At 37.7% G+C, this 23818-nt stretch overlaps 1 long non-coding RNA gene across 1 annotated transcript in view; it reads left to right on the forward strand.

Moving 5' to 3' along the window:
- LOC146597209 (uncharacterized) overlaps positions 1 to 23818 on the forward strand; it is a 45581-nt gene that overhangs the window by 11888 nt on the left and 9875 nt on the right. The window contains exon 2 of the long non-coding RNA XR_014895524.1: positions 10146 to 10288. This is a non-coding gene — a long non-coding RNA (uncharacterized LOC146597209). The remainder of the gene's footprint in view (positions 1 to 10145; positions 10289 to 23818) is intronic.

The following is a 23818-nucleotide window of genomic DNA, read 5'->3' on the forward strand; positions in this document are numbered from 1 at the left end:
AACTTTGGTGGAGACTTAAGAGGAACTTACTTCTGTTATACATGGTAAAATAAAATATGAGAAATGCTTATGAGTTCACATGTGAGGAGGTGGAAGAACAACAAGTCATTAGGAAATTAAATGAGGTATTTACTTCCATTTTCAGTGAAAGAGATGAGATAAGACCAATGCATTTTCATAGTGGCTTTCCAGGAACTAAGCAGTCTTTGATAACTTTAGAGTAAGTCTGAAGGTGAGTTCACAGTTTAATCACTTAAACACTGTCAGCATCTCACCACAAGATGATATTTGTCTGAATTACAAAGAAAACAATGTGAAATAGAGATTGCCATTATCGTATGTGAAGCTTCTAGGATTTTGTTACCGTTATTGATAATGCTCCATTTCATTAAAGGAGATTTAATCCAGTAAGTACATAAAAAGCTTGTCTGTCAGTCTATCTATCCTGCAATATTTTTATCTATCTGTTTAATTTTCTTGATGTAYCAGGCATCTGATGAGCAAAAAGGAAAAGGCAGGTTTTTTTCACTGACCTGAGCAAGTTTGTCTGTGTTGCTGTTCAGAATGGAAAAAAACATGTATATATTACTATATTGTAGTAGCGTCCCCAAGAAATTGATTTGCTTTGTTCTTAAGTGGTGTCCCTGATTGTATGCAGTATTGTTTTCCATTTAGGAAATTAATTGAAAGTATAATTAGGAACACCTATGTAAGGCTTGAGAAAATACAACCTAATAGAGCCAAACCAGCACAACTTAACCAAGTGTGCATTGCAGTTTCTTACCCAGTTTTGATTCTCTGAAGGGATAGTAAAATGGCTGATAAAACTGCTGGATTGGTTTAACTTATATTTTTCACAAAGCTTTTAACAGMGGTATCTCCTAAAAGTCATAATTAATTGGAGGAAGAAGCAGAATTCTGTTATGAGTTAAACCTTGGTTATGTAGCTGCGAATAAAGAAAGTCACAAAACTGCTTCTGGTAGGATGTCTTGACCAGGGCCCCCAGGGAGCCAGTGCTGAGGACCAGGCTGTCTGCAGCCTGAGGAGGGTGTTGGGGGCCACTGCTGTCCCTGTGCCAGCATCCAAACCCTGGGCACAGGGACAGCAGTGAAACAAGAAAACTACTCTCAGGGTTTGTAGGGTAAGGAAGAAGCCAGAAATCAAGAGTATGTTGAAACCTGCCTTCAGCAATTACTGCTGATACAAAAGGCTTCTTAATAAAGGCAGATCAGAACTGTAGACAGTACATTTGGGGGTTAGTGTCCCAAAGTATGAGTCTAGCCTGTAAGTCTAGTCACAAGTATAAGCTTTGGGACAGGTTTCCCTGTTATGCAGCATTAGAAACAGCAACGGAATTCAAAAAAAGGAGAGCAGGATTAAAAAGTATTCTATCTTTCCTTGTGTGTATTCAGGTTTAGAGATATGGTATTCTTTGATGTAGAAGCTTAAGGGTATCTAGGATCATTCTATCCAAATAAAAATCAGAATAAATAAAGATAACATGAAAAGCAACTGCAAGTTACTGAAAGGACCAACAACCAAAGGAAAAAATTACAAGTGCAGAGCTACCTAACTTTGATAAGAGTTTCCCACTTTGCTGTAATTTTATGGTGCCAGTGATTTAAGAAGCAACCAGGCACAAAACAATGCATTATCCTACTAAAATATATGTATATATATAAATATACAGACATGTACCAAGGAGAGAGACATAAACTGTCTCCCCAACCCAATACTTACATCCTAGCTAGATAATACTTCAGTACAGAAAACAGCTGTGTGTTCTGGCTGACAAACAATCTTCCTGGACTTGCTAATGCAATCCCACTGAAGCAGAGCAATCATTCTGATGCACCTTTAAGGAGACTTTTTTTTTTTTTTTTTAACGTGAAATAACTCATGGAGATGGAGCTGTTACTAGGAAAGTAGTGGGTATATGGGTGAGCACCTTGCTTATACTGCTTATGTGTAGTGCATCTTTTATGTCACCTGTGTTTTTGTGAGCTGATCCAAATCCTGCTGAAGTTGAAGCAAATCCTCCACTGAGCTTTTTCTGAGTTCTTACCACATGAAGCAATACTGCAGTAAAAGATAGAAAATGAAGATAACTGTTTCCAAAAAAAAGGCGGGGAGGGAGAGAGGGGGAGAAAAGCTCTAGAGTGACATTTGTTTCCTGCTACCTAGGTTGCTCTGTTTGCCTGTTTCATTTATTTTGCCTCACACTTTAACTGCCTTGCCTAACTTAGCTTTTCTGGCTCTTGCTGTTTTAGTTTACATAGCACTTGTAACTGTGGGTTTCCCTTCCTAACTGATAGTCTTTTGTAGGAATAATCCAACAAGATGGAGAACTAGACTGCTTCCAGAAGAAAAATACGCTGCCTATGTCATGCATCTCATCCTCCTGCCTTTGCAACCTAATTAGAAAGAAAACATATTTAAAGTCTTGCAGAATTTAAAGAATTGCAGAATTTCTATTTTTTTTATAGGATGACGGTTATTAAGTAGAGTATCCCTCTTACTGTCTGCATCTCTCTCCCTTTGCCTCTCACTATTTCACATGCTCTGTCTTTCTGTGATCTTCTATTCTCTGRCTCTAGTGTTTTAACTACTCTTTAATCCTCTCAAGCATATTCAACAGTTCCTTTATGTGTGCTTAGTGATCAATTCCTTTTTGCAGACTCTGTGCAAATGTTCCATCACAGCTTTTTGAGCACATGCACTAGCTCGCTATGGAGAGCAGAGTTTTTTTATTCCTTACAAAGTACAGGCTGTTTGAAGATTAAAGAACTATGCGTTAAAATGAAAGTGGCAAATCTATGCTTTCGGTGTATAGTGACTGCGCTAGAGCGCTGCATGGAGGCAGAGAAATTATTTTGTAATATTGTGGCAAGGAACAATCTTTTCCCTAGCACCATTAGTGATGATATTTTTATAYAAGCAATTATATGAAAAAGGATTCATTTTACTGAAAAAGATGCTTACTGTGGGAAGAGGTCATGCTGTGGGCAATATGTGTCATATTCTCTCTGCAGTTTTAAATATTAGTTATTTTTAATATTCAAATTAAAAATGGAAGTATGTGAACACAACCTGAAGAAATATTATAGCTATCTGTGATCTTGCCTATTCGTTTACAGTATCTATCATGTAAACAACTTTGTTGTCATAATTTCCTATGCTAGTGTTGGTTCCAATTAAATTTTAATTATCCATTTAGAGCCTGAAATAGGAATGCACGATGGAAGAGGGAGATAGTATGGATGTTGGGCATAGAAGGAATACTCTATCTTTGGTTCTGAAACAGTGATTTTAGTCTATGACTGGATCTGTATTGAGATGGATATACTCTCGCATTTAGATAATGAGCATGATACCTGATAGTTAATGATCAGTTGTTTACTTAATACTTGATGGATAATGACGTAATGGCTGGTTCTGTTAACTGTCTTTGCACTTTTGTCTAACAGGGTCTGATTGGGAATGGTTCTTGGAGATAGTACTTGAATCCATAAGTATGTAGTCATGAGACATCCTAAAGGTCACATGGGCAGCTTAGAAAGTGGTGATATTTGTGCAGAATATAAGTCAGCACTAAAGCAAACACCTACAGGACCAATGGTCTTAGCACATCTTCTCATCTTGAAGTTCTTCCCTTCTGCTTTTGGTCCAACCCCAGCTGCAAAAGTGATTCTAAGTTCCAGGGGCAGCTCTCCCTACTGGAAGGATAAAGATCTTCCCCTTGCAGAACTTTCCCAAGACCCATCTGTGGCTCAGCTGAAGGACAAGATCCATGACTGGGCAGAGACTGGTCAGGGAAGTTCTGTGTTCAGCCTGGAGTTGTGGGAGGTGTTAGTGCAGGGCCATGTTGGACTGATGATTGTACAGGAATGAACACCATACTCATCAGGTGTTCTAATCCATCACATAAAAAATTAGGGCCTTTGAATCAGACAAAGTTTGAGTATGTTATTCATCATTCCAGAACTGAGGTATGAATTAAGTTTGGCAAAGATCATAATGCTCTTGTGAGCAATTTTCAGCTCTGGGTGAATGCAAGCTAAGTCCRGGGAGCAACACCCTGCAAGTCCCTGGAAGAGATGAGGAAATATCTCTTGGGGCAGATTCAGGTTGTCAATTAAAATTTAATGATAGCCTTTGGCAATTTGAAAGCAAGGGTTGGACACTTGCTCTCAAAGCACAAAGCTTTTGTTTGCTCCTATAAATWAATTAAAGCCATAAGGTGTGTTGGTCATCATCCAAAAGACAGCTTTTGTCTGAAAACATAGTCACATCATATATTAGACTGTGGAGTTGTGAATGCAACTGTACAAGGACAGAAAACTCCTAAAAAYGGCTTCTGCTGTAAGTTTTGTATGATAAAAAATATATAGTGGTTGAATAAATGCAAGTGAGATCATTGAACATAGTTGGAAGTAGCTAATTACTTAGCYGTACTGGTTATAATATTACATTCTAAGCTAAAAATACCACTTAACACCTTGTGTTTAATATCAGCTGTGAAGAGCTCCATAGGCCTGCTTGTTATAGCAATCACTATATACAGAACAAAATAGAGAAAATTTGAAATAGGACTATTCCAGACCTTCCTCCAAAAAAATTCCAAGAAAAGATGAAAAGATGTGATGCTTTTTTGTAATAAGAGTTTCACTCCTGAGAGTATCCAGCACCAGAAGGCTTGTTGCTAGGCAAAAGCACAAATGAGTGATTTAATAATGTTCCAAAGAGGAATCTGTAGATTTGATTTAAGAAAGCAGTTGCATTTCAGTAGCAGCATTTACATACTTAGTTTGTAGAGCTGTTTTTTTCTTTTTGCTGTTAATGTTAAATCTGTAATTTGTCTCTCTGATTATTGTGTTTTAACTGCTGCTTTGTTCTATAGCTTTGCATTACATTTTTTCCTACTGAAATTAACATATGTGAAATTAGATTGCCAGTTCTCTCAAATTTTATGSAGAAAAATGTCCTGAATAGGATTACTGTGCCATGGCTTTTAACAGTGAATATATTCATTGTCTTACATAGATAAACATGTTATCAAAACGCAATAGTAGTAACATTGTAGAGTTGCAGTTACATTGCAGTATAAAAACATTATTCTTATGGAATAATGGTACTTGAGGGATAAAGTGAAGTACCAGTTGTTTTACCATCTGGATGATGTCTTTCTAGGCATGTCATGAGGCCTCTGCAACACTTACTAAATTGAATACATAATAACAATAATTATCTTGAAAAGTATCTCCTGCTTAAACTTTAGCGACTTAATTTAAGCAATTTGACTACTGTTTCTGAGATAGTGTTGATARCTGGAAGATTTAGCTGTTGAGAGAGTAGTCAGTATGTATATTTATGTAGGTTCCCTGTGTGTGTGTATGTGCACACAACATATATGTGTGTGTGAGTGCCCACATAAACCCACCTGGAATACGGACCTGTTAAGTTGTTGGATATCAACAGATTTTTTTGTGTTACTTTCCTCAGCAARAGAGAGACATGGTGAAATCCTAAAGCTGATGTTTCCTGTTGATCTTACTGGATCTAGAATTTCAAACCATGGATTTTTAACCCGCAGGCCAAGGGAAAAATAGAACATCATTTGACACTTAACTCGGAATGCTTTTTTTTTAAGATTGAATTGTGTGAGTTTGCAGTACATCCTGAGTTGTACAACAATGTAGTAAGAAGATGGTAAATCTTTGGTAGTCTTTATGGCAAATCTTTCTCTGTTTTATAGATCTGAAGATCTGAAATTTAGATGACGTGCTAGTACATGCTGAATCTTCTAAAGACACCAAGCAGTGTTTCATATCCCTGAAAATGATTGGTCGGCTACTTGTTTCAGTACATCTTGATAACTCATTTAAATGAGGAGGAAGGAAGGCATTTCATTTGAGTAGAGATTTAATAGCAATAATTATGAAGTCAGTGTAAACTTCTTTACATGAAAAAAAATTAATTAATTGAGGACAAAATTAACTGAGCATAATAGTCTGACCAAGGATGAGTCATACTAATTCAGACATCTCTAGGCAATTCCATAAAGATGGCCTCAGCATTTATATTATTTACATTTATTATGTYTCAGCCACTTCTGGCATATACCTAAGGAGGAAATAGCTTATTCTGCAACAAAAATAACTTCTTTGAAGTTGTATTAATTTCATCACTTCCTTACCAAAGAAGTAGTCATCTCTGCTCATGTAGCRATAGCTTAAAACTCATCTTAGCTTATAGGCAAAGCTGGAGGAAGCTTGTGAAAAATGGGCTTATGAGCAAGTCCATGCCATGCAAGTGGTTTTGGACTGGGGGCCTGTTATGCTGGGGTTGCTACTTCTTTCTCCTACCTTGCAAGCCTTCCTTAAGGGTAATTAGAGACTCGATTAGTGTCTCAGGCTGTGGTATGGAGAAGGCTCTTTTCACAACTCTGCCACTGCAGCTGACTCCCCTCCATATCCATTTCCTTCATCCAGCATGTTACCCTCAGGCACAGGCCAAGTCACCAGGTRGCCCCTTAAAGGGACTGCTTTGCCTCTTAGTGGTGCCTTGGGTAGCTACGTTCACTTACAGCTGTAACTGCCCTGAAGTGTGTATGYATTTATATCTAAATGCATGTATGTAATTCCTTATCTTTGATGTATTTATACAAATGTTGTCCATAGCAATTTGACTTGCATATAGCTCGTTTTGCATCTCCTGTTGCTGTGTTGTGTCTTATGTAAATTATGAACTGCTGAACTACTAAAGGAAACATTCGATGCTTGATAGAGTCATATTTATGTGATGTGTTTGCTTGACATCTTAATAGTTTTGATGATAAATGAGCTTGTCAGTATGTAAGCAGCAATCTGCTGCATTAAGTAGCTCTAACTCAGGAAAGATGATGCTAAGAAAGTGTAGTYGTTTTATATTTGCCATGTGATTGGCTTCTGAGGTGAGTTTTCAAACATTATTCAACAAACAAAGACAGAATGGAAACTTTTTTTCTGATGTAGTCTGGGACTTTTGAAGGCATGATTAAATACTGGCATTAGCAAAAGCAGGAATGACTTAAAGTCCTGTGTGGGTAGAAAGGCAGGGAACAATTTACCAACTCTAGATGAAATAGCTGTTCTAAAAATGAAGTATTTATTTTTTCTACAGCTCTTTTAGAAAAGCAGGCTCTGACTGATCATCAGAAAACTATGCTGTATGCTGCTGCTCCATCAACATAAGGTAGTAGTGATTATTTTCAGAGATATCAGGAGTCCCACTCTTTTTATATGTTTAGCTGTGCAAATCAGATTGATAAAATACATATATATGTTATTTCAACTAGTTAAGCTCTCTCCTCCTGCTGCAATACAGTTCTTCTTATTTAAATATTATACAGTCATTCATCAATTATATCCCCAATACAAGCCTTTGTCTCAGTCTTCACCCATAAGGTCTCCTAGGCCTTTGTGCCAAGGGTTCACAGAAGAGGGGAATCATCAGTAGTGAAAATTGAGTGAGGGATTGCTTGAGAAATCTCAACCCTCGGGGGTCCTTGGGCTAAACACACTGCATCCGAGGGTCCAGAGAGAGCTGACTGGAGTCATTGCATGACCTTCCTGTGAAAGGTCATAGAGACTGGGGAGGGGCTCTCTGGACAAGTTGAGAAATATAAATCTTGTACCTATCCTCAAATAGGGTAGTAAGGACAATCCAGAGAACTACAGGCTAGTCAGCCTCACTTCAACCTAGGAAAAAAAGATTCTTTGCTGAGGAAAGCTCTCATGAAATTTCAGTAAATCCAATGGAACTATAGCAAATTGTGTGATTCTCTCTTCTATTCCTGCAGTTTGGAAATAAAGAGAATCACTCTAATTTGATATTTTAGCATCTCCTCTGTGTTTGATCAGGTTATGTACATGAAAGAGTAAATTTACAGCATAGCTGATAGAAAAAAAGATACATTCCTAAGAAACCGTTCTGATATGGTGGAATAACTGTGAGGCTTTTGGAATAACTTTCAAGCAATGACATGAATTTGCAGCAGATTTCATGTATCAAAATAAGCCCCAGAAAAAAAAAAAAAAAAAAAAAAACCCTCAGCAGAGACACAAGCAGTCTGGCAGCAACTGAATTAACCTCATGCTTTGCTTCTGAACATTAAGTGAATGTGCAGGGTAGATCAAACATGAGGGCTGGAATAAGGCGCAGAATATACTATGTCTGTTCATCTCTTGTGTACTTTCTAAGTAAAAGGAGGAGAGAAGAAATTGTGGCCAAAGCTCCCAAAGAAGCAAGGACATGTGAGGAAAAACAGTCTGTACCATCCAGAACAGATATTAGCAGTACTGCCTTCTAGGAAACCCTTCCTACAACTTAAAYGAATTGAGTATGCATAAAACCCTCTAATCTTTTAATTGCTTTGCTTTTGAATGTGCAGTATTCAGAAGCCMCTGCTGCATGGAGTAGATATAAGGCATACTGCTTTGCTATTTGTTACGAGCAGCACCTTTCACAAGAACAACTTCTTGCTCCTTGCCATGAGCGAAATGTTTCTAAGCTTGTAGTGTTTTATCTTGCCTGTGGCTTTGTGAGTTGTGATGCAGTAATACACAACCCAAGACAGAAGTGCGTGCAGCATCAGAGCTTGACTCCCTCACTGAGGGCTTATAAATTAGTTGTGTAAAATGTTGATACAGGCAGAGTTTTCAAACAGCTATTTACTTTAGATAAAAGGCTTGCTAGCTTACCTCCACCTTCCCAACACATACTGGCATTTTTTTGCTCATACTTTCCCTTTGATAGGAGAATGGCAAAAATTCTAAGCCATGTTGGTTTACTATACTTTTACTATTTTATGCGTGTCTGAAATATTACTCTTTGTACACTTTGCCATACATAATTGGTGTCTCAGGCTAAAGCTGCTTACCATAGTTGAACACATGATGTACTATGATATACTGAGCTTCCAATAGTTTCTTATAGGTGCAGACAAGGGTACAGTGGTTAAAAATGACCTTTTAAAATCTATTTTTATTGAAACTACCTGTGCTTACTGCTTTCTAAGATAACAACACACAAAGTGTTGCTATGATATGAGACTGTTCACAGTCAGCCCAGCTTGATGTGTTTCATGCATCACTTAAATATAAGTCGTATGTCCAATGTATTTATCTCTCTTGCATCCCTTGGGTTTGCAGGATTATTYTGTTAGAATTCTGTATGCTCTGCTGATGCAGTAGCAGGTTCACAACTGGTTTAAATTGGCAGACACTGTTACACTGCCTGAGAATGTGGTCTTTTATTTGTATTTCTGTATTTAGGAATCAGARGTATTTGAGGAGATCAGCCTCAAACTGTGTGGGGTTCTTTCTTTTTTCTTTTCTTTTCTTTCTTCTTTTTTTTTCCTTTTTACTAGCTGAGCAGCTAAAAATGTATAAGATTACAGCATTTTTTCAGTCTTACTCAGTGACTCACACTTTCAGTGAAACATGGTCTGTAATTATGTTCTCCCTTGGATTTCACACTGTCTAAGCATTCGTATTACATTTTTATAATGCTTGTACTATTTCTTCCACTTTTTATTTTTTTATTTTAAGCCTATGACTAAGGGAAACAATTTAAAAAACCATTATAGTGTTGTCTTTGATTATGTCTTCATCAGAGAATAACTCATAATACCATCCTAGGACTAAAATTATTGGTAATTTTCAAAGCTCCACTGACAGAAACTAACCAAGCAAAGGAATTAGCTTGATTTATGAAACAGAACAACTTCCTTTCTGCATTTGCCAAAACATAACAGAAAAGCCCATTGTTAGTGTGAAGGATTCATTCTCCACTAAGGCCCTAGCCATTGGCCYGTATTGTGAAATGTGGCTTATCCACCACTGGAGGTCATTTAAGAACAGACTGAAACAACATGTAGCTTGGCAGGAGTATGATCTGCTTAGACAAGCCTGCCTCAGAGCATTGGTTTGGACTAAATGACCTCATTTATACTGCTTTTTTTGTCCTTATTACTCCAATATGGTTGTCATTTTTTCTTACATTACAGGTGATACAAATTCAAATGTCTGTGTATTGCTAAGCTTCTTGTCTGGATCTAATTTTTTTTTTTCCCTCAAAGTCACTTTTTCTATTTTTATCTCAGAAAATGCAGAACTCAAGCCTGGCTCAGACCCCAGTGGAAAGCTGCAGAACTGACAAGGAGTGCGCTACAATTCCTGCAAGGAGCATCGAGGAGGAAAAGAATGTGTACTATCCTCTTGAAACCAGGCTCATGAAGCAGAACAGGTAAGTCAAAAGTCTTTAGCCTGAAGAATACACTGAGAGAGCACAGAGGTGTTCACCCAGATTTCAGGTTGATGCCCATAAATCTTTTAAAATCACAATTGAATCTATGACTTAAAAACTTTGAAAGAGTTGATCCAGATCAGGAAAACTAATCTGAATTCTGACTTCTAGTAAAAGTTGGTGCAATTCTTCAAATCTGTCACATGCCTCTATAATCCTTCTTTGTGTTTGCATTAAAAATAGACTGTATTTGTAAAAATTTCCCTAATCCAGTTTAAAGCCTTTTTGAATTCTTAATATGACCTATCGAGCTAAAGTTGATGGGACATTATTTTGCTTGGGAAATATAACCTCTGATGTGGCTGATGTATTGTTGTTACTGTAGTGGCTTGTCTAAACACATTGTGACTGCCTTGAATGAACTCTTAAGTTATGGTKCTTCAGGGAAAGACAAGCTTTTCTTTTTCTTTTTGCTCTGTTAATCACAGTCCAAACAAATATAGCTATCAAAACTCTCATTTTTTGCTGCTCTTTTTGTTTAGGAAGCAAGAATCTGTCAGCAGCAAAATGATATAATTGATGCTAATACAAGGTAATGCTCTGCCAWGAGGCTCTAGCCTGTGTGTTCTGTGCATGGCCTCTCAGAGGTCAGAGATTTAGCATAAAAGGAGAGGCAAACTCCAAAACATGAGTTGGCAGTAAGACTGTCTTACTAAAGATCATCTGAAGCAAAATGAGGCTTTGCTAAGCCCATGATGCAGTCATTTAAGGACAGTTAATATGGCTTTTTATCTGTTTCTTTTGCTTTTACTTTTAAATGCAGCATGCTAAATACCAGTTGGAAACTCTTGCTGTATAACACACCTGAGGACAGCTAGAGCAGAGGGGTCTCCCTATCACCTTGCCTGACTACATGAAGACTGATTTGATTCAGTCATTGACTAGTCAGGGTGGGAATTCCTGCCAAACAGTGCCCTTCACAGGGGTATTCCTTGTGATTTGGACCAATTTCCCCAAGGATCTGAGTTGAGACAAGAAGGCCAAGTCATGCGAGCCTTCTACCCGCCTGTTTGGTTTTGATTCAAACTAGTGACCTGCAGGTGAAATTGTGRTCTTGTTGCTTTGGGACATTCATCAACTTGTTTGGTTTAGTTGCATATCCATGTTTCTGGCCATCTCCAGAAGACATAATTTATTCTTTTACATACAGAAGAAATATAATCTCAAGATCAATGTAGGCTGAGTAAAAAGGGCCTGAAGATTGGCTAACAGACTATTATCGGGTGTGTTAAAGCTTTTCCTTTTGAGAAAAGAGCTTCTGTTTTAAAGGTGTGTGACTGACGTACTGTTCTAGACATTGATAGCATTTTCACACTTCTGGTGAAACTTAGGAACAGCAGAAGAATATGGCTGATTCCTCTTTTTGTTGCTTTCCTGGAAACTACGTCGTCCTAGATTATTTCCTCTCAGGCCTGATTCTGTCTGYGGAATGGGTTTTCCCTCTGCTTCATGGGAGACCTTTGATAATTAAAGCAGTGCAAAGGGAGATAGTTAAAGCAAAGAATGTCCTTAAGTCCCATCCAAATATAGGAGGGGACACATTACAGGTTGACCAGTTCTGCCCAAGGATGAGAAGTGTCTCAKATGGCCAGAAATAACTGCTGATTTAACAGTTTTTCTAGCCAGCTTGTTAGGAGTGTTACTGCAAATTAACAGTTGCTCTTCCTGCAATAAGAACCTAGAGAGCAGCCAGGCAAAATCACTACTCTCTTCTTCCCTTTAAAGACACTTTAACCTCCAAAAGGACCTTTTGCTTAAGCAATTTTTAGTTAGTGAGTACACAGTAGGGGCTTTATCCAGAAGTGATTATTTGAATCACTGGGAATACCCTGGAAATGTCACAGCATTCAGGGGAAACTGCTAATGCCCTTCATATCCTTAATGGGGTATGCCATTGTTGTTAAAAATATATTCAGTAAGAAATAATGAAATGAAAATAGGCAGAACCTCTCTTTTGGTCTAGTCTAAATGTAACAAAGCAAYGCATGCTCATTTCTTAATCAAGACAGATTTGCTCTGCCATCTAATGCATGCTAATGTAGTCTTCTTTTAATGGTAATAAAGAAGGAAATATTCTTAAAATTAAATTTGTCATCAGTTAATTGGTTAGTGACTTAATACTTGGATGGATATTATTGCTTATGGTCATGACAAAAGATATCTTTCAGTTTTTAGACCAAGAGCAACTGAACTGAGTAGTCAATGCCATTAAACTTTTATTCCTACATGTTTATATTTGGATATTTGTTTTCTACYGTGTTTTTGAATTAAGTCTTTCAGGCCTATCTCAAGTTTTGTATGAGCAGTGCAGTTTCCAGGAAAGGCAAGAGCAAATTAAGCACTGATGTCATTTCACACATACAGCAACCCCGTCTAACTTGCACATATGTTAATCAGCTGTTTTATAAGTTGCATTCAGAAAACATTGAAGGGTCTACGCAGGTAGAGGAAGCTTAGCTAGCAAAAACTTCCTCAAGTAAGACTTGCTTCATACATCAGCTGTGATATATGACAGAGATTGTTCTCTGGGAATCTGGCCCGTTAACTCTCTCCATTGGGTTGACATGTGCAATGAAAGAAGAATCTCTTTTTTACTGGAAAATGAAGGTATGAAGAAAATTAATATGAATTATGAATAGAGCTGCATGCCACTATAAGCTGTAGTGAAAATATGCAAGGTAGAGAAMTGCTAAAAGCAAAATAGTGTCAAAATTGGTGCACTATTTACTTTATATTATTGCCATCATAAAGTGTTTTCTGAACTGTCTGAATCCTTATACAACTCTAGCAGAGAACAACAACCCTTGAGGGTAGCACACAATTCTCTTTCTTCTTAGGGTATACTTCTACTGGCAGCAGAAATAATGTCCAGCATAAAGCTTGACCCAAAGTTTTATTCCTCAACATTTGGTGTTTCCCTATAGGATTTTCTTGGTTTTCTCTACCTGCAGCTGTTCTTGCCTGGAGTTGCGTTCATTACCTTTACCTCCAGAGTAAGCAGCTGGAATCAGCCCATGTTTGCCTATAGAATGACAATACTTGGCAGCAAGGTCCCTGTTGCATCTCCTATAGCTGCTGGCTGTGGTTATTCTGCATGAAGATGAAGAACAACCCACTAGTGGTCTAGGGTCAGCGCAAGCTTTAAATGGTTTACTTCTTGTGCATTGATTTAATAAGTGTAGGCCAGTGGAGAATAAAYGCGTTGCGTGACTAACAGAAGTCTATATAACGTTTCCTTTCTGCTGTTTTATGATAAGAAACTTTGGAAATAATTTTGCAAATGCACAGATATAACATAGTTTATTATAATGCTCATTTTTATTATTGCTGTTAAGGTCTTGGATGTCTTGGAATATTTTATACTTTGGAAAGGAAAATGCCTCTGTTATTCTGCTGAAAGCTTGCTCCGAGCAAAGTTTTTCCACTATGGAGAAGCTGCTTGAACCACCCAAATGAAAAGTGTAAAAAAGAAATCCTCTAATGAAAAGAGAAGGAGCTTGCAGAGTACAGGCTTATGGCCTGGATCTTGGGACCTGGCCAAAGTGTCAYTTGTGGGGCGAATGAGGTGGGGCCTGCCATCCCCCTGCCACTACAGAGAGCAGGTCCCATTACCACATTGCAGAGCAGCCAGTCTGTGCATGATGCTTGGAGGTATGTGTGTCCCTTTGCGCCAGGCGTCCTTGGTTGGGTCAGTCCCGTGGAGGAAATCTTTACAGCCCTGGCTCCCAGAGGGTTCTGCCTTCTGGAGCCAGTCCCTCTAAGTTGTATTGCTAGCTGGCTGCACTATGCAGGAATAAGTCAAGCCCTGCATCTAAATCTGACTGMATATTTTTAAGTTGCAGTAAGCCACCAGGTTAGAGGAGGTGRTCTGATAAACCCTCTCTCGTAGCCAACATCTGAAATGTGTGTAGTAAAACTTCCAGAGTCTGGTTTGTTAGTAAAGATTTTCTTCCAGTAAGTATGTGCTTTCTAGAGTGCTCAACTAATTTTCATCATAGCATTCYGTTGGCTTTGGGAGGTTGAATTGTATCCACTGTAGATTCATTTTAGGCTGTCATGTTTGTTCTAACCCTTTTTCTTAAGGAAACTGCAGCCTCATTTATTTTAATTAAATTGTAATTAACGACAACTACATATCAGATACTTCAAAAAGCTCTGCTCAAACTYCTGAGGTGATAAGTTAGGCAGAAATCTCCCCAAAACAAACTGACCTGGACAATCTGTAGCATATCCTTGACATTTAAGTGGTTTAAAGAAGGCAGCTTGAGCTATTACTGTTAAGTATTTCTTGTTCCATTGTGGGTCAAAACCAAATAGGACAAGAAAGTTCCAGAAGAATRGGAAAAAATTAATTACTTCTTGAAGTTCAGGGTATATTCTTGCTCTTTTTTCTAGGAAAGCTTTGTTGTTAATTTCTTCACGTCAATTCACACATCTCCAGCTGTCTTAAAAGCCAGAAGAATGGGAATATTCATTCAATCAACAATAGTACATTCCAAAGTTCTAAATTATTTTAAAAGACTGATTACTAATTATCTACATGTCTGGAACAAAAGATATTATAGAAGCCATTGAAAGAGAGAAGAGAAGAAAATATGTTCATGTTTCACTTCTTACTACTTTTAAAAATAAATTTATTTTAAAAGGTAAACATCATATTTGTAGATTTAGAAGACCACAGAAAACCTAAAGATAAACCTAAGTAACCTAAATACAACATAGATATAATTCAGGGTTGATAAAAGTAACCCACACTGGATAAGATAATTTGAAGCACATATAAACATTTCCAAGATTAAATTAAAAGAAATTGATCAAAATATGGTGCTGGTTATTGCATAAAAATGTTAGAATATTGATAAAGGTCTAGACAAATAATACTGTAAATGTTATCATGTGATATTTGAAATCAACATTGCATCCTTACATGGAGCACCATATTCAGTTTCGTTTGTAAAAGGATTTAGAAATAAAAGCCACTGAGAAAAGTAGGTAAGAAATGAGACAGAAAAATGATAGGCAGGAAGAATATGAATAAGAGATGATACAAGAGATACGCTTAGAGAAATGAAGCAAAATCTTGCACTTTYGCACACCTTTTCATCAAGAACAGATATTTTAAATCAAAAGACATCAAATCTGATAGTCAATGGACAGTTGCACTGAGAAGCCACTTGTCTTAGGATGCTGCATATTTTCTGAATAAATGTTATCAGTACTAGAAAAAAGCTTGCCACTAAATGTTGTTTAAGATGGTCTGTATGATTTTCATAGAGCCAGCATCCTTATAAATTTGTTATTTAGTTCTAGAGCTGTTCCTGAGGAACTGCAAATATATGAAAGGTTCTCTATGCACCATATGGTGGTTATGAAAGAATCTAACACAGGCTTATTTTTGAGTTGGAAGAATGGAAAAGAGGAGGGCTAAATCTTGGAAAACAGTATGTTCATGATTATGAAACCAAATGTGGTAGACAAGCTTAAAGCCCTCTTCACTTTAGCAGCACTTGCTCTACATCTATTTATAATTCATTTTGCTAGAGGGGCATAATTCAARTGAAGATAGACTCTTTCCTTCCAGACTGGAAGTGAAGAAACCTATTATGACAAAAGAAAAGCCAAAAGAGCTATTTTAAGTTGTTGTAAGAAGTATTGAATATAGCCACATGATTGTGAAAGTTTGTAGCCTTTGCYGTTATATTACTTTTCTGCAAAAACAGTGTCTTCATGACATATTACATGGTGTCCTCATGAACAGGTAACTTTGCAAAGTTTGTGTCAGATTGTTCTGTGACAGAAATCAGGTTGATGTTGTGAAACTACCTGCAAAAATGCTAGTAAAGCATTTATGAGGGTATTTATTAAAGCAAAGTGAATTCCTTTCAGATRTCCGTGTGACACTATAGGAGTACTTTCTCCGTGATCTTCCCTTATCTGTTAGAGAGACACTGTATAATGGTTTTGTTTATACTAGCACTGGCACTCTCCTTGGCATTCCCAGCACCTTGCTCTTCCTTGCTGTGCTAGCCCTGGGAATCCCCACAGCTCAATGCCACAGTGTTTGGGAATGATACTTATTAACTGTCCATATCTGTTTAGCAGGTCAGAACTTGGAGCTTTCATTTCATGGTAACTACGAAAGTGCTACAAACATCACTTKTTTGTACATAACACTCCTCTGGTGAGCTCACACTGACTCCCCAGTATGGCAAAATAGTAATGTGCAAAATAGTAATAGTAATGTAAGAGCAGTAATCTCAGCTGCTTTCGCAGAACTGGGCAGGGAGAAGGATGCCAGTGAGCCCCCTCCCTGCTTTCTCACTGCTGGCGGCAGCGAGGCTCCATAAGGGTGCTTGTATCCTGCCTAGTGTCGGCACACATCCTGTCTAGCACTACCGAGTGTCGAGTGTAGGTAGCAGGGTTTTTTGTAGCACTAGATTTTGCCCTTCTCCCTGGGGGGACTATTTACTCCCCAGCCCTCTGGCAGSCCTGCAGGGGAACCACAGCACTGGGATATGATCCATGGGGCTAACAGCCCTGTCTTGGATGTTCTCAGCCTATTACCAACTTCTCGGAAGATTCCTGTTCGGCTGCCTGGGGCACCTCAGCAACTGCTGCCTCTTGTCTTCGGAAAAAGACTGCTAAAGCTGAGGACTGGAAGAGGAAATAGAGAAAGAGTATAACAGTGAAGCTCCTCTGACGGTTCCTTTCACAAAAGAAAGCTTTCAGGAATATTTCCATGTAGGCTTTACCTACTTTGTACTGGTAGCAGCCTTCAAAGAGGACACTGGGAAGAGGTATCTTCCCATAATGCAGCATGCATCAMAGCGTCCCAGCTAGCAAAGTGATTAGTAGAGTAACTCAGCAATCTTAGAGCTTGTGTTTCAGGCTGCTGATACTGGGTGCCAGAGTTGAGGGGAAGGAGGAAGAAAGTTTCTTTCTCATTATCTTTTAGTATTTGGTATGTTGGGAAGACACATTGCAAACGGTGGTGATTTTTTTGCTGTGATGGAGTCCTTGATGTTGTCTACTTTGTTGAAACATGCTGGTAAGTCTTTGCTATCTACATGGCTGAGCAGCATTTGTGCTGAAAAGTAGACTTTTTTTCAACTCAAGGGTTTTTTTATTATTATTTGTTCTAGCCTTTTTTAGTAAATAGCCTTCAGATGTTATGTGTGTCTGTAGCTCTGAAGAGGTTTGATGTGGATGCATATGCCWATGCACTGTTACAGCAATGAGCAGTTTGGAGAGTTTTGAAGGAAAAGGGTCTGTCAGACAGATGGGTAACACATGCTGACAAGATGTGTGAAGTTGTCGGGGAGGAGGGTAGGTCTATGATCTCTGAGGTATTAGTGATATTGGTATTCAGGTGCAAGAAAAGTGGATGTGAATGAAGGATAAAATTTATTGTAGTGCTCTTAACTGGATTTAAGGATACAGTTTTTGCCTTTATATTTGCGCTCTGAATAGTATAGCAATCTATCTTCATGAGGCATGGGCGTACACAATATCAAAAATAGTTATTTGTCATATGTATAAAAATACTCTGCAAGCTGTGAACCCAGAAATTATTAACTTTATATCTTTGATACAAATAATTTTCAATTCGGTTACTTAGTAAATAATCCAGATGGATCTGTACCTGATAGCAGAATTTGGCACAAAGTAGTTAATCCTGCTGTAAAAACAGGGAAATTAGCAGGAACAGCGGACTTCAACTATCAGAGTTCAGTGAAGAGAATAAAGATATATTTTTATTCTCCTGTGGTTCAGATCAAGGATGTGCAATCTGCTGAGCACAGATACAGTTTCAATTACTTATTGAAGTTGGACTTTATTGCTAGAACTGAAATAACATTTTAGAAAATATAGACACTTAAATGAAAGATCTTTCAGAATTCCCTACTGARGTATTATTTTACTGCAATTCTACCCTCCAAAATGAAATAGTGAAAGATCCAAGTGTAGCTGGAGAGCACACAAAAGGGAAGAATGAGGATTTTGCTTTGAAATAATAATAAAAAAATTACAAATGTTTCTCATCTAAATTCTTATCATTATTTTCTGCACATCTCTGAAAAAATGTTGTATGTTAAACATATATACAACAACGCTGAGTGAATCTTGTACAAAATATTTTATTTTTCAAGCTTGTTCAAACTTGTAATGACATGTACCAAAAAATGCTCTGTACCCTGTTGTCAAATGCTGCCAAAAATTAATTGCAGTGCCTCTCTRAAAGGCTCTACTGACACATGGCCCCATATTTTAACTATTTTTCCAGCCTACCATGAGGTCTTTAGTTCTGATGCACTATGTCCTTGTTTACAGCTGCATTTGAATAATAATAATGTTATAATTAATATTAAGTACCATTTGAAATGAAGCAGATCATTTATAAAGTGCAAGATAACAAAAAAMCATTCACAAATAGTAATAGCAGAAGCATTAATTATTCTGCTTACTATAAATGTCAAGCTAGAATGTCTCCTAAAGTGCCTGTTAAGAACGAATGGAAGATCAGAAGAAAACTAGGAATCCTTGTTCAAACCCACATTTGCTTCCCACAGTATTTTCCTCCATTCAAAGAAATGACAGCTTTAACTTATTTCACCTTTAGAAATTAGTGCTTTTGATGATTTGTGMTGTATATTTTAAATTTCACTAGATGTTGTTAACTTGTTACAGAAAATTAGGCTTACCAGTCACCATAACAGGGTCAGACGCTKGGTTCCTGCTGAGACAGAAGCTTGAAGCCAAATCAAAGCAAAATGCATTTCGATTATGCATGTGCAGCTTGAGCTGGGAGCCTCGGAAGAGGGACCCCAAACAAAGAAATTCCTGGGTAATTATACCCTTACAATCTCAGTACTCCCCCCCTTCATGTGGTAGTTCGGAATCAACAGTAATTTTAGAGTTTGGGATCTTCCAGATCCTTTCTGTAATTTTCAGGTGTGTCCTTTACTACTTATCTCACTTCTGCATAGTTGTCAATGGCTCTTTTAGTCCCTTGATGGTTCTTTTACTCCTTATCTTGTCATCCAGAAACAGTCTTTGTGGTTACTTCTTGCTTGCATTGTTGTTTGGCTCTTCTACTTCCCTATCCAGTCCTCAGTCTTGTGGTTCCTTTGTTTCTTTCTTCTGTGTCCTACATTAAAGTCCATCTCCCTGCTGGTGCTCATTAATGCTAGACTGCTTATTTCTTTGTACAGTCCCTTATCTTTCCATCTTGAACTGGCTCTGGGGCCTTTTACTTAAGAAAGTTCACAGCTTAGGCCTAAGGCTTCAGCAAATTTAGTTACTAATGYTAAGCAAGTTACACTAAGCAACTTAGTCTAGACAACTTCGGTCCAATACTCTTTAACAAACTGATGTAACTGGTTGGCCAATAAGTGACCCCTCTGATAGGAAAAGTAGGCTGAGTAGCTTAGGTGGAATGTGGACCCTGACCCTGTGCCCAGGTGCCCAGTTCAGTAAAGTGCTGAGCTGCCTTCTGCTCCCAGTCAGGCACAGAACTGCATGTTTACTCTGTAGAAATTATCACCCTGTATACAATTATTGTACATCAATGTAATGAAAATCATAGATTAACTTTTTTGGTGTATGCTGAAATACATCAACCTCTCCTTAATTTCCAGTGATAYGCTAACAAATTCCTGTACTTTGAAAACTTGCTACTGGAGCATTTAGTGGTGAGAGCTGCRCACTATATTCTTTCCCTGTCCAATTCTGCTATACAAATGTGCTTTGCTAGTTAAAAAGGTGCTTTTCAAGTGATGTCAATGTTATAGCTAAGGACTATGTTTACAGTATGTTAGATGATACTGTCAGAAAGCATTATCGCTTTCTCACTTTGGTCTCCAGTAGCAACACAGATTTCTTCCTTTCTAATGATATTCTGGCAGTGGCTCTGAAAGGTTAAATACAGTTTTAGATTAAAGTTCTAGAAGTAAAACAATACTTCATTACAGATATGGAAGCAGCACAAATGCTTAAGTCTTTGAAGACCTGGCATCCTTTTCAGGAGGGCGATGGAAGGAATCAATGAGTTAGTCGTATGGCAGACATTCTTGTGGTCAGGGACAGCTAATGCTCTGCACATGGTTTGAGATGATCAGTGACGCAGCAGCCTGGCTTGTCCCAGGATGGTGGACTCGCAAGCCACTGGTGTACCCGCCACTATGCAATTATATGCCTCCCTCTACGTCTCTTTCTCTAATCCCACTCTAATACATGCAATATTGGCATTGTGTGTACTACTTACAACCTTTTTAATATTCTGTCATTTGACTGACTGCCTATTCTTATTTGTTCTGCTATTTACAGTTTCACAGCCCCATAGGGCAAGGAATAGCCTTACTGACTGTTAATGAAAATGCAGACTGCTGAAATGAGCAAAATGGTTTCTCAACTGCTACAGTGTGGTACATTCATGAAGCTTGCTAATGACAGTTGTCTCATTAATTTGCAGAGAGAGCAGAAGCAGCAGAAAAGAGCTGTCCACTAAAAATTATAACAATACCTGGTAAAATTATAAAGAAAATGTGAAATTATGAATGCATGTATTACTGTCTTTTTCTCAGGGTCATCACACTTTTTTAGAGCAACCCAGAGTGCAGGTAAAAAGAAATGAAGGCTTAAAACATGAACCTAAGTAAGAACAAAAATCTCTACAAAAACAAAATTGAGGAGTAAGATTACGTTCTTTGTCAGTGAAATTGAGCTCAGAAAGATACACTTGGACTTTCAGTGCAATTTTTGTATTATGTCAGAGCAATATTTGGTACAGGAGATAGCAGGAAGGAAAATTGCTACGCTGACATGGAGACTTTTAGGCATCTCTCAGCCTTAGTGGCTGGTCCATGATGACTGAAAGTTGTCTACAGCCCACAAGCTGCTAAAGATGACTTCCTGCCTCTGGGCAGAAATAGCCCCTTATGAACAGCTACAAGGACTCTGTGATACTGAAAGATTACAGTGTGCCAGGAGAAACCTCACACAGCTCCTGTAGGCTGGCTTGTGAAGCTCAAAGTTCTGTCCTATTTTGAATAGTTTATTTTAGGAGAACCAAACGTTAGGAGAATTTTGAAGATACATTATGGGTGATATTGTATTGTGAAAAACACCTGAAATCCAGGTAATGGATTTAGTATAGACAATTAGTAGTATATATCACAATAGACAAATATGAATTTATGAATTTAAGAGTTATGAAGAAATTTCTTTAAGTGTGTCTGATGGAAATAGTGCAGATACTTGCATACTAAGGAAGCAGAGAAGGAATATAAGCTTGGAATAGAAAAAAATTTTTTTTTCTATCCATTGCATTATAGTGCAATATAGCCCTCTTTGGACTGGGAAGTCTTTATTATTTGTTTACTTTGCAGGTGGCCCAAGATAGAAGCTGACATTCATAGTTAACATTTGAACAAAATATGCAGAATAAGCCAATGCTGGAGAAAATGTGTGCTGTTTGTCCCATGAGCTAGCCACGCCATATTTAGGCTCTGAGTTTTCTTGGGTTGGAATCATCCTTACCTATGTTTGTTCATTTTCTGCATTTGAGTTCCAATTCTAATTAGGCAACTGAGTTCTATACAATACAAATAATAAGTAACTGGTCAAAGTAATACATTCCTTAAATGAGAGAACATATTTGGAAAGCAGTAACCTGAGCTTAATAAAATATTCTTCATTGCCCTTCCATGAAAATGTAACTATGAAAATAAATTTGAGAGACTAATCTTTGGCCCAGAATGGCTTTTTCTCTCCATATTCTACCACAAGGGAAAGGTTTTAGCTAACTTCAACCAGATCTTTAATATTTTCATGTATACACTTGCATATTGAAGAATTGCAGTACCTTGTAAAACATGTATTTGGCTAGAAAGTTAGTTTTGCTCAACTACACATTTTGCATCCTGGCAAAGATCATGTAGTAGCACACAGGAATGACTGTAGAATTAAACACTGGAATTAAAAATATGGCCTCACAATATTTAAATTTATTAATGTATTATGTGCCATGAAGCAGGTTACTGGTGGGCATGAAATAGCACTAAGAAGGGAAAGAAGAGATGCTTTTGGCTGAATTTGTGTGTAAACAATATGGAAAATGGTGCCAAAATAAGACCTCTAAGCTTGTAATGGAAAATCTGTAATTAGAATTGGCATGATTTATATCCTTCTGTATTTCTAATCATATTGTTGTCTGATCTAATCTAAAGCCTAAAGGCTTCTTGCTGGGTGAAAATTGCATGTGGAAATAGAATCTAGATAAGGTGCTTGTCATCTCAGTATCAAAGCACTTGAGTCCAGCATGAAAATGTCAGTTTTTTTCTTTTAGAAAAAGAAAGTCCTTTTCCTTCTGTTGCATTCTATGAGCAACATAATTCAAAATGTCTTGTGTCACTGGACTGCAAAAGGTCAATCAGAGAGGAGTCAATTAGGTTTCACAACCATACCTATGGTGAGGTGTATCTAACCCGTTAACTGTGAAGGAGACAATCTCTCACCAGCATTTGCCCTCCATTCCTTAGTATCTGTATCTCATAAAACAGAAGTATAAAATAACTGCAAACACTGTTACACAACAGCATTTTTGTATTTGTATGAAGTTTATGGATATAGTTGGAAGTAACTGTTTCCAGGCATTTCTGCTACATATCTTGACTTTGTGTTAAAACTGTTGAATAACTTGTGCAAAACTGGAAGCACCTTGTTGTAGACATTTTTAACTTAGAAACAATGTCTTTTAGATTTGCTCCACCCGAATTATTTAACCCTACAAATCAGGGCATTGCAAACAACAATGAGAAAGGTCACTGAGATCCCTAACTGCATAGTGGAAGTGCAAGTCAGATGCAGGAAGTTGCCCTCGACAAAGAAAAAATGTTCAGTTTACATACCCCTCTGATTAGCTCTTAGTTTCAATGCAAAAATAAATGCACTTAGTAGCAGTCATTTTGGGGCTGCTTTTAATGATCACTGGAAAGAGAAATGTGATAATAAGTGAAATATATGATAGATAAGGATATGTGACAGTCTGCCTCTTGGCTAGGTATTATACAGAGAGATTTCTTACAGCTGGTAAATGGAATTAAAATCAAGCAAAGAGAAAACTGCACAATTTTCTAATATTTCTTTGCTTATGACCAATTGCTGGAAAATACTAGTTTGGCAAGGAGTGATCCCAAAACACACTGCCCTCATATTCCTCTGACACCATGCATTAACATATCCCAACTACTTAGAACAATTTCATCCCCTTCAGGATCTCTATTATTTAGCCTTTACAAATTCTATATTTTTTAATGCCTCATGCCCTTAAATGTCCCTGGGAACCTGGAAACAAATTAAAGCTGGACTTCCATTTTAAGCTCCAGAAGTCCACTATGCAGTTGTTAAGGTCAGCATGTTGAGATGTGGAGATGTGAGGCATGCTCCTTGCTTTTTTTTTTTTTTTTTTTT

The sequence above is a fragment of the Rhea americana genome, unplaced genomic scaffold (assembly GCF_003343005.1).
Source record: "Rhea americana isolate MKP2758 unplaced genomic scaffold, rheAme1 scaffold_19, whole genome shotgun sequence".
Classification (NCBI taxonomy): Eukaryota; Metazoa; Chordata; class Aves; order Rheiformes; family Rheidae; genus Rhea; species Rhea americana.